The sequence below is a fragment of the Poecilia latipinna genome, unplaced genomic scaffold (assembly GCF_001443285.1).
Source record: "Poecilia latipinna isolate Pla-1442-1.1 unplaced genomic scaffold, P_latipinna-1.0 Scaffold3156, whole genome shotgun sequence".
Taxonomy (NCBI): domain Eukaryota; kingdom Metazoa; phylum Chordata; class Actinopteri; order Cyprinodontiformes; family Poeciliidae; genus Poecilia; species Poecilia latipinna.
In genome coordinates, this window is record NW_015115772.1 from 19,800 (window position 1) to 28,708 (window position 8,909).

Here is an 8,909-nt window from a genome sequence, read left to right on the forward strand (position 1 = left end):
TAAAAATCACAGCAGCACCAAACTTTCAGTGATTGATCATCATCAGGTCCCCTACAATACCCAATGGTCAAATGATGACATCACTTAGGCCACGCCCCCTGAAAACAGGAAGTGTCATGTTTTACTGTAAACTGTCGTTATCTGACCCCTTTGACCTAATCAACATGAAACTGTGTCCACAGACAGAAAACATGTTGGTGTGTCATGGATTCCAACCCTGTGCAGACTGACATAAAATGAGATGATAATGACCTCTGTCATGATGAACTCTACTGACCCGTGGGGGCGTGGCAAAATGGCTGTCCCTCGCCATATGCATACGATCGTCTCTTATTCACACATGCATCATCCGATTTACACCAGACTTTTTATGAGTGACACTTGTGAACCTCTAAGGAGCCCAATAGAGTTTAATTGCAATTTGACTCCACTGCATTCATGTTTATGACAGTGTCATGACAGTCTTATTCAACCCCCTTCAAATAAAGTTTTACCCAAGTATGTTTACAGAGTCATGGATGATGAAGCTGTGGGCAGGGATGTTTTTTGTTAAGAAGCCTCTGACTTCAGACTACAGTTGCATTTCCATTGACTATAAAATTGGCAAGTTGAAAGTACTCAAATAAATTAGCTTAACAGAAAGATGGCAACTTTTGAAAAAACTCATGTTTTTCAACAAAAAGTGTTTGCTCTAGGATTAGGTGGTTTTTCAGTTCTATCAAAATTTGCATGTTTTACAGAACTTCAGTGGAAACTTTTGTAGACAGCAGCATAGTGCTTCTTTGTAAGGATTAGCCTAGTTTAAGTCTCACAGCATCGTGCAGTTCATCTAAAGTTGTCAGTCAAACATGTTGAATCTATAAGCTCTTCTGCAAAATCACAGAATTTTCCCCAAAACGCCACACATACAGCCTCTCCAAAAAGCTGGAATAAAATGTGTCTGATGTCTCAGATATCATGTATCTGTTTACATCTGTTACTGCAATGATTTTTAATGCCTTATCACGTGAACAGGTTTCTCACACATGATTTTTTTTGGATGTTTGGATTTTTTTTTAAATTAAATTACATCATAGAGCTGCATTTGAATGGTTTAGCTTTGTAGGACTTTTATATACCTTTCAGAATCAAACTCAACAGCCACCCTGATAACAGTTTATCTTGTTTAAACTCTTCAGGTATAAAGCAACAGAAAAAAAGTGACATGCAGCATGTCATTTAGTGATTTGGAGAGTTTACTAGTCCTTAATGTGCTTTTCAGGAACAATAAAGGCTCAGAGGATCAAAGAAGTGGCTGTGACAAGGACATGTGCTTTAAAAGGTGGAGGGTAGCGTAAATGCTAGTAACAGTCATTTAGGGCACTTGGAGTTAAGGAGTAATGATGGTCTGACAGCCTCTAGCTGTTTGGAGAAAACGAGACGTGAGCAGTGGCTTTGAACATCAGCCAGATGATTTTGTAGCGAGATTCCTGCTCAGTCGGAGATTTAACGGTGCTTCGCGAGGTATCTGAAGCATTAAATGCGACAAGCTTTAGTCCCGGTTGGAACGCCTTGCATCATGTTTGTCTCATTATCCCACCACCCAGTATAACGGAGAGAGGGGAGGTAAAACCTTTTTTGGATGAAACTGGTGCTGCTGATAGAGGTGGGGATTTGAATGCACATCTCTCTGTAAGATGTCTGATTTATCATTCCAACTGGCCAAGGAAGGGAAAAACAGAAACAGAGGTGTGAGGTGTAGCCTTGAATCCCTGGGTTTCTCCTTCAGATAAGAGGGTGACTGGACAATAAGACGTCAGGCTCTGATCAGTTATCCCACACTGCCATCTGTGGGCAAAATAGTGAACACCATGTCTCAACAAGAAAAACAACAACAACAAAAAAAAAAAGAATCACCTCTTACATAAGTGATCATGTATGAGCTGCTTCTCCACAAGGCACTCGATCGACTGAAGATGTGGATGTGACCCACATCCACTGCTCAGACACGCCGAGTCAGAGTTAAAGACACGGAAAGGGAGATGGAGGCCACCGTCTTCTACGTCCTGCTGCGTTTCTCCTGGCTCAAAACCGGTACATGCATAATTCTTCCACCCGATCCCATCTGTTATAGGAGAGTAAATCCTGGCAGAGGAAATTTATCCACAGCCAAGATTTATTTACTGGAACCAACTTTGAGTTTTTGTTGTGAAGCAGTCTGTCTCTTTCTGCCTCTCATTCTGCTCTCCTCCTCTCTCCTCTCTTCCCTCTCCTCCCCCACTGTGCTAGCTGTCCCACGGGCTCCCCACTACCTTGGCCCTGGTCGATAGCCACTAATGAAAGGCGCCTTTATGAAGGCATCAGCTGCTTTCCCTCGTGGGGTAAGCGGCTCTAATTTGAAGTAATGGCTATCGGCTGAGCCACTGATTTATTGAGCTGATGATTAGTGCGCGGTGTGAACACCGGCAAAAAGGAGGGAGGAGACGAGGATGGAAAGGAAAATATAGAAGGGCAGGAGTAGAGCAGGATGGAAAGGAAAATATGGGTGGTAGTGGCTGTGATAGTGGCACAGTGTTGGAGTACGTCATCAGGGGCGCCTGCAGGATATTATCGGAGTGTATGCATAACACCACCGCTGCACCTGACCCACAGCCACATCACCAACTCACATCATGTTGCACAACGCCAGCACAAACCTAAACCACACAAATACAGGCCACATGCACGTAATGCGATCTAATAGGCTTTTTTTTTCTTTTTTTTCTTCATAATTCTTCAAATTGTACTAAATAATGAAGACAGGGAACAAAGCCTGTGTGATCGATGGGAGGTGGAGGATGGAGATCTCCAGATGAAGAGTCTGAGACATCCAGAGGAGGAGAAGGTGAAGCAACAATGTTTCATTTCTACTCTTTTGGGAAAGTTACTGGATTTAACTGCTAAACTCGCCTTGGCGTGACACTCAGGAAGAGTGCAGCAGATGTCATGGTAGGTCAACCGGGTGACCCATTAACTCCTCGGTTTGCAAAACCACACTGTGATGGCTGCAGTTACAGCCACACAAATGTGGTAACATTCACTCTCACCACACGCAATAGGTTCATCTCACTTATATTTGGATTTCTTTAAGTTTAGGATTTAATTTACAGAATAACTGGTTTTGTTTAGAAAGCAACACATCACATTGTATTCTAGAATAAGTGCGCACATTCTAGTTTATATTGTTGTGTTTTGCTTGATTTAATCTTTGTTTTGTTTCTTAAGTGCTGGCTGCCCCAATCCTTAGGAGAGCAGAGAGGTGGAGAAGGGGTGGAGCAAGCCAGTTGAGACTGCAAATTGGTTCACACCACTACGCATCATCCAGAGGGGGGGAATGGGATTTTGTTATGTTAGTTTCAGTTAGGTTTCTGTGCATTTTCCCCTTTTGTGTTTTGTATGTGGCCTGATCAGCCAGTATTTAAGTCCCCTTTTGTCTCTGTTTGGTAGGTCTGTTTTTTGAGTTAGTCTGAGTTGATGTCTGTTACTTTGACCTCTTTTATGGGCCCAAATTTTGTCATTTTTTCTATTTACCAAAGTTTTGTTTGGGTTAAATAAAAAAAAACAACTATTTTGACTTTAAACCAGTGCCTGGCTGTTCCTTAACTGCTCGGTCCATCACACACACAAAAAAAATCTGTTCAACTGAGTACCTCCCCAGAACAGCACACATGATAAAAAGCTCAGGCGCGGTTCACTCGACCTCTCTTAAGACTACGGGAGGGTTAAAACTCTGGTAATTCATTTTAGCTAGCTTCACTGCATAGTCACATTTAGCTCACGGCAGGAGTGCCAAGTTGCCAAATAAACAAGAGAAAACTGACCAATATCATTCAGATTTAGGATGGATACCCCACAAACTCACACAGATGTGGACTACGTACAAAATGTTTTCACACGAAAAACATTTTTTCTCCTCTATTTTGATCACAATAAAAAAGGTTAGATAATATAAAAAAATTCAATAACTTTTATTTACTTAAATGAGAATCTCAAGGTATGCACAGTGTGTACAGCTGCAGGTGCTATTGTACGTTATGATACCAGAGTCAATATTTTATAACAGCTTCTTCTAGTTTTATGTTCTATTAAGGTTTATACATGTGTATTGCTGGAAGAACTGGAAGCTCATCAAATCTAAATTTCAGGAGTTAGCCTGAATATTAGTAGGATGACCAATTCTGGACAGTGACCAGCCAATCAGTCGTCAATCAAGGTGAGCTATTTTCAGTATCTGCTCACACTCCTGCTCCTTAATTGAAGTAAACATTGTATACAAAAATATTGAATTTTTTCAGTTCATTTTAACAAAGTTCAATAATGTGTAGACTTCAGTTGTGGGTGCACTGTTTTTTTATTTTGCTAAATCGGAGGGAAACTTGTAAAAGTAAAATTTTGCTTATGTTACAAATACACTTAAATGCTGAAAGTGCTTCCTGGCCATCAGCATATAATTACCATCAGACCATAACGTCTCCCTCCACCACTGCTTGCTTTCCTGCTGTGCAAAGAAAGTGCCTACTGTGAAGCAAGAACCAAAAAAATATCCTGCTGGCTTATTTCTTTAAGCCAGGCACTCAGTTTATGTTGTCAGAACAGAAGTTGTGTGGTTTGAACCAAACTGGGTCAGATATTGTGACCTAGTTTATGGGGTTGGATGGGATGCTAGAGGAAGCCTCATCTTTCTTCATGGAACCTGAGAAGAGTTCACTGAACCGCCAAAACGGAACAAAACAAAATTGGTAAGATGTTAAAATCTTACCAAATCTTGGTGAGTTTGTCACATCAAGGTCAAGACTGTTTATTTAAGAGAACATTAAACTTTTACCTTCTAAGTAGTTGCTGGCAATTCAGTCACATTTGGACTGAGTAAATACTCAAAACTAAATAATTACAGCTTCTTAACCTATTTATGTTTTTTTGCAAATGGGTTTTACTCTCATGAGTATAATTTAGTTTTAGAGTTTTAACCAAAGTATTTGTCAGAACAAAAATGTGACTCATTGTAAACAGTATATGTATCATATATATCACTTAAATTGCTTTATTGTTCATTTGTTTATTTATTTATTTTTATTTAATTATTTATCTATTTATTTTTTTAGTGCAGTGGATTTCTTTATCTGGGACCTGAGTACAAATTTCTTACCACAAACTCTCAAGATGGTATTACAATAAAAAATCCTTTAATATTCGATGTCTTGCTATCCGAGTTCAGCTGTCTTTAGGCTACATGTGGACTGGGTTTGAGCGGCAGACGTACAACAAAATGAATGTTTGACAAAATTATTCACAGAATGAATCAAAGGTATGTTCTGGTGAGTTACTTATTCAGATGGGTTTTAACTTCAGGAAGCCTGGTTTTAAGTTACATTGTCAACAAAAAAAATGTCTTTTTGTACAATTGTCATAAAGTAATGAGATTGCTGGAATCTTATTGCCTGAGGTAACAATATTTTTATTTGTTTAAAGGGTCATTTGTTTTCTTTGAATTTTTCTACTTAATCTGGGAGATATATGTTTGAATGACAATGTTTTATGAATTACGTATGCGATGCTGAAAGAGGAGCCGGCTGCACATTGTCCAATGAAACAAAAACAAACCGTCACCCTCCAACCACTTCCTGTTGTCTTCATTGTTTCCACCAGCAGTAACATCCGGGCTGTTTATCACATAACCCATGTGATGCGAATAATGTGTTTCCATTGCAGTTTTGTGAAGTACATCTATTTGATATGACTGAAAAACCACCAACTATTTATCGAAAGACTTGAGGTTTTTTGTTTTGTTTTTTCTTTTTTTCAAAGTTGTAGTGTTTCCGTTAAGCCATTTTATTTTTGTCATTTCAATTTGTGTGTTTCTGTGGTTATTGTTAATGCAGCCATTGAGCCAAACTGCTAAAGCATTATGTTTTAATGTGTCGCTGAAACCTAGGAACAAAAATTCACCTCCACAGAGAACAGAGACAAACATCCAGGAGCGCCAACATGTCTGGGGAGAAAAACAACCTAGTAGGTTTTTTTTACAAGTACCTCAGCTTCCTCGTCAAAGGGAGAGCGGGGGCAGAGTCAGAGGTTCTGTGCAAAATGACCACATCAGATTTGTCATTGCCCAGTAATGAGGTAAAAAGCCTCAGTGAAGAACCAAATAAGTCTAAACGCCAGGAGATGACCTTTGGGGCTATAATCCCCCAAAGCATTTAATGTTAAAACTGTTCCATGGGTTCAGAGTGACTGAGCTGAGTGTGTTTTCCTCTTCTTTAATGAACAGAAGTAAATATTTTATATTGAGTCATGTTCTTTCAGCTGCGTCATTAGATTAATAATAAGCATTAACAGTTTAAAGAGTAATGGTTGTCCCCATGTTTAAAATGCTAAAGAAACAAAATATTGAAAAAAAACTTAAGCCAAGAGATTCCTTGTTTTATTTAAATATAGTTTTCAAAAGTATACACACCTGTTTTAAGGAGCAAGGCCTCTGTTAAGTAAAAAAAGACTTTGATAATTAATTTATTTTTATATATATAATGAGACAAATATCTTAAAATTATTTATTTCAAACAGATTTCTAAAAATAAGAAGAAAAAAAAAACAATCAGTAGGGGAGAGAAAACATGTGCATCAATAACCAAAAACAAAATAACTTACCACTACTTTTCTGTTGGAAATCCTACCCCTTATCTCAGTTTAATGAAATATAAGACTTACTGACTCAATAATGATAAAAAGTGTGTAATTAAAACTGTTATAATACTCATGTGCCTGTTCCATATACTGTGCCAAAGAGCCATTCATTTAAAAAGAAACTCTTTTGAGAGGATATGAAAAATATCAAACCTATAATATCCTTTACAACATGAAATATTTTGCTGTTTTTCAGTTTCAGTCTTCTTGAGCTCACCCCTGCAATCATTGACATTCATATTTAATAAATTGGAATATACATACTGATGAGCCTCGTTTGTCAGATTAAAAGTACCTTTTGAAAATTACAACCTTCTAAACAGGTATTAAATGTATTTCTTCAAAAAAGAATAAAAGAAGTGAGTGAAAAGGTCAGAGGGGCTGCAAACAAGTTCTGGACACAACTAACTGGCTGTATTGTTCTTCTGTCCAGTAGAATGACAAACCATAATTACAAAAAAACAAGGTGTGGTGTGGCAAATTAAATATGAAACAAGCCTTGCTGTGTCAACGGGAACTGGAGCATTGCGTATGTCATGGACAAACGTTAGCGATTGAGTAAAATTTAAAACTTCAATACAGCCCACGCCTCCAGGAAGCAATCCTTTTGGAATAGCAGAGAATGCAGACCCTCTGAATGAAATGTAGTGTGGAACAAGGGCTTGGTTTTTATCAGGCTATCCAATAGCTAACACTTTGACCTTCCACCAACTGGAAGGTCAACTAATTTTAGTTTTGGAAGGACAGGAGACAAATAGGAATGTTTATTTTTCTAAGTAATTTCTAAGTAATTTATTCTTTAATAGCATACTTTTTAACTTTAAAATCTGCTGAGCCCTCAGTATCTTTAAATCTACTTAAAGAACCTCAGGCTTAGCAACTGGAGTTGGAGTCAAAGAAGGGACTGGAATAAAAGATGGAGGACACCTACCTCACACACACACTCATTCATACAAATATCGGCTTCGCTGGCTGTATAGGATCAGTCCGCCAAGGCAGCCGACCAGACCCAAGTTCCAGTGCTGACGAAGCAGCAGCAGCAAACAGAGAGCTGGCGCCATGGCAATACCCAATAGGCCACAACAACAACATCAATAATAATGCAGAATGTCTGTTTCTTAAATTTAACAACGCATACAAGAGAGAGGGGTGAAGAGAATCCGGCGTTACCGGGGGAAGAGGCTGTTCCACATCACCACCGGCAACTATCGAGAGGAGAATAAAAGTTTTATCATCCAATCAGCCATCTAAGACAACTATCACTATCACTCACCTCTGTGTTGATCTGAATTTATGCCAGTTTGGCCTCCATCAGGACCCTTGATCTGAGCCTGGCAGTTCTGGTGGATCCCCAACCCAGAAGTGAACGGTTTGAGCAGGTAGGATAAAGAGAGGGAGAGAGATAGAGGTCACCTCTTCGTCACCACAGAGGCATGGTGGTGCCTTAGACACAACAATCATACCTGCCACAATACATTTAATCAAATTAAATTTCACTTTCCATTGTTAAATCTGGTCATTTGTTTGAAACTCTGCAAAAATATTGCAAACTAACCAACAGTTGCATCTACTTTGCTTATTTTCAGCAAAAGCAGCTGGAGCTCTCTATATTCCCAGCATTGAATTGATTAAAAACGAGAAGTGATATTTCCCACCGCTCTGCTGTTGTGATGTCTGCAGCTTCGGATGAGCCGAGCCGGAGCCGGGGCCACAGATAGGAGTCACGTTTTCATTAAAGAGGCTAATGACGTATGGAGACAAAAGGTGCTTATTAGCTGCAGGGAAATCTATTAGACATGAGCTGGAGGCCACTGTGATAAGGAACTGATTACAAAATCACTGAAATGAAAATGACTTGGCAGATAAGTACAACTTCTGCACTGATTTCCAGTCACTCTGGAAGTTTAAGTTGATGTCACAGATTGAAATGGGGGGAGGCAGTTGGAGGAACTGAGACTTCTACTTATGGGAATGGATTTGTTAGATTACTTGTCAGCAGTCAGTAGCTGCATATCCATTACAAATCTTTGTCTACATTCTGTTAATGTTGAATAAACACAATTTTGCAATAGCAGTATTTTCATTAAATAAGCGATACAAATTTAAATCACAAGTGAATAAACTTGTCACCTAGTTCTACAGTGCTTCACTGAGAGAATATTTAAAATACTGCTTATACTTTAGAAATCACTGCTTAAAGATCTGCTGTT

General features: G+C 38.9%; 1 long non-coding RNA gene across 1 annotated transcript; it reads left to right on the plus strand.

The window, feature by feature from the left end:
- Window positions 1–1,103: 1,103 nt before the first annotated feature.
- LOC106940276 (uncharacterized) lies at window positions 1,104–3,015 on the plus strand. Its single transcript, XR_001423042.1, has 2 exons — window positions 1,104–2,073; window positions 2,269–3,015. It is a non-coding gene; the product is annotated as an uncharacterized LOC106940276 (long non-coding RNA).
- Window positions 3,016–8,909: the final 5,894 nt, after the last annotated feature.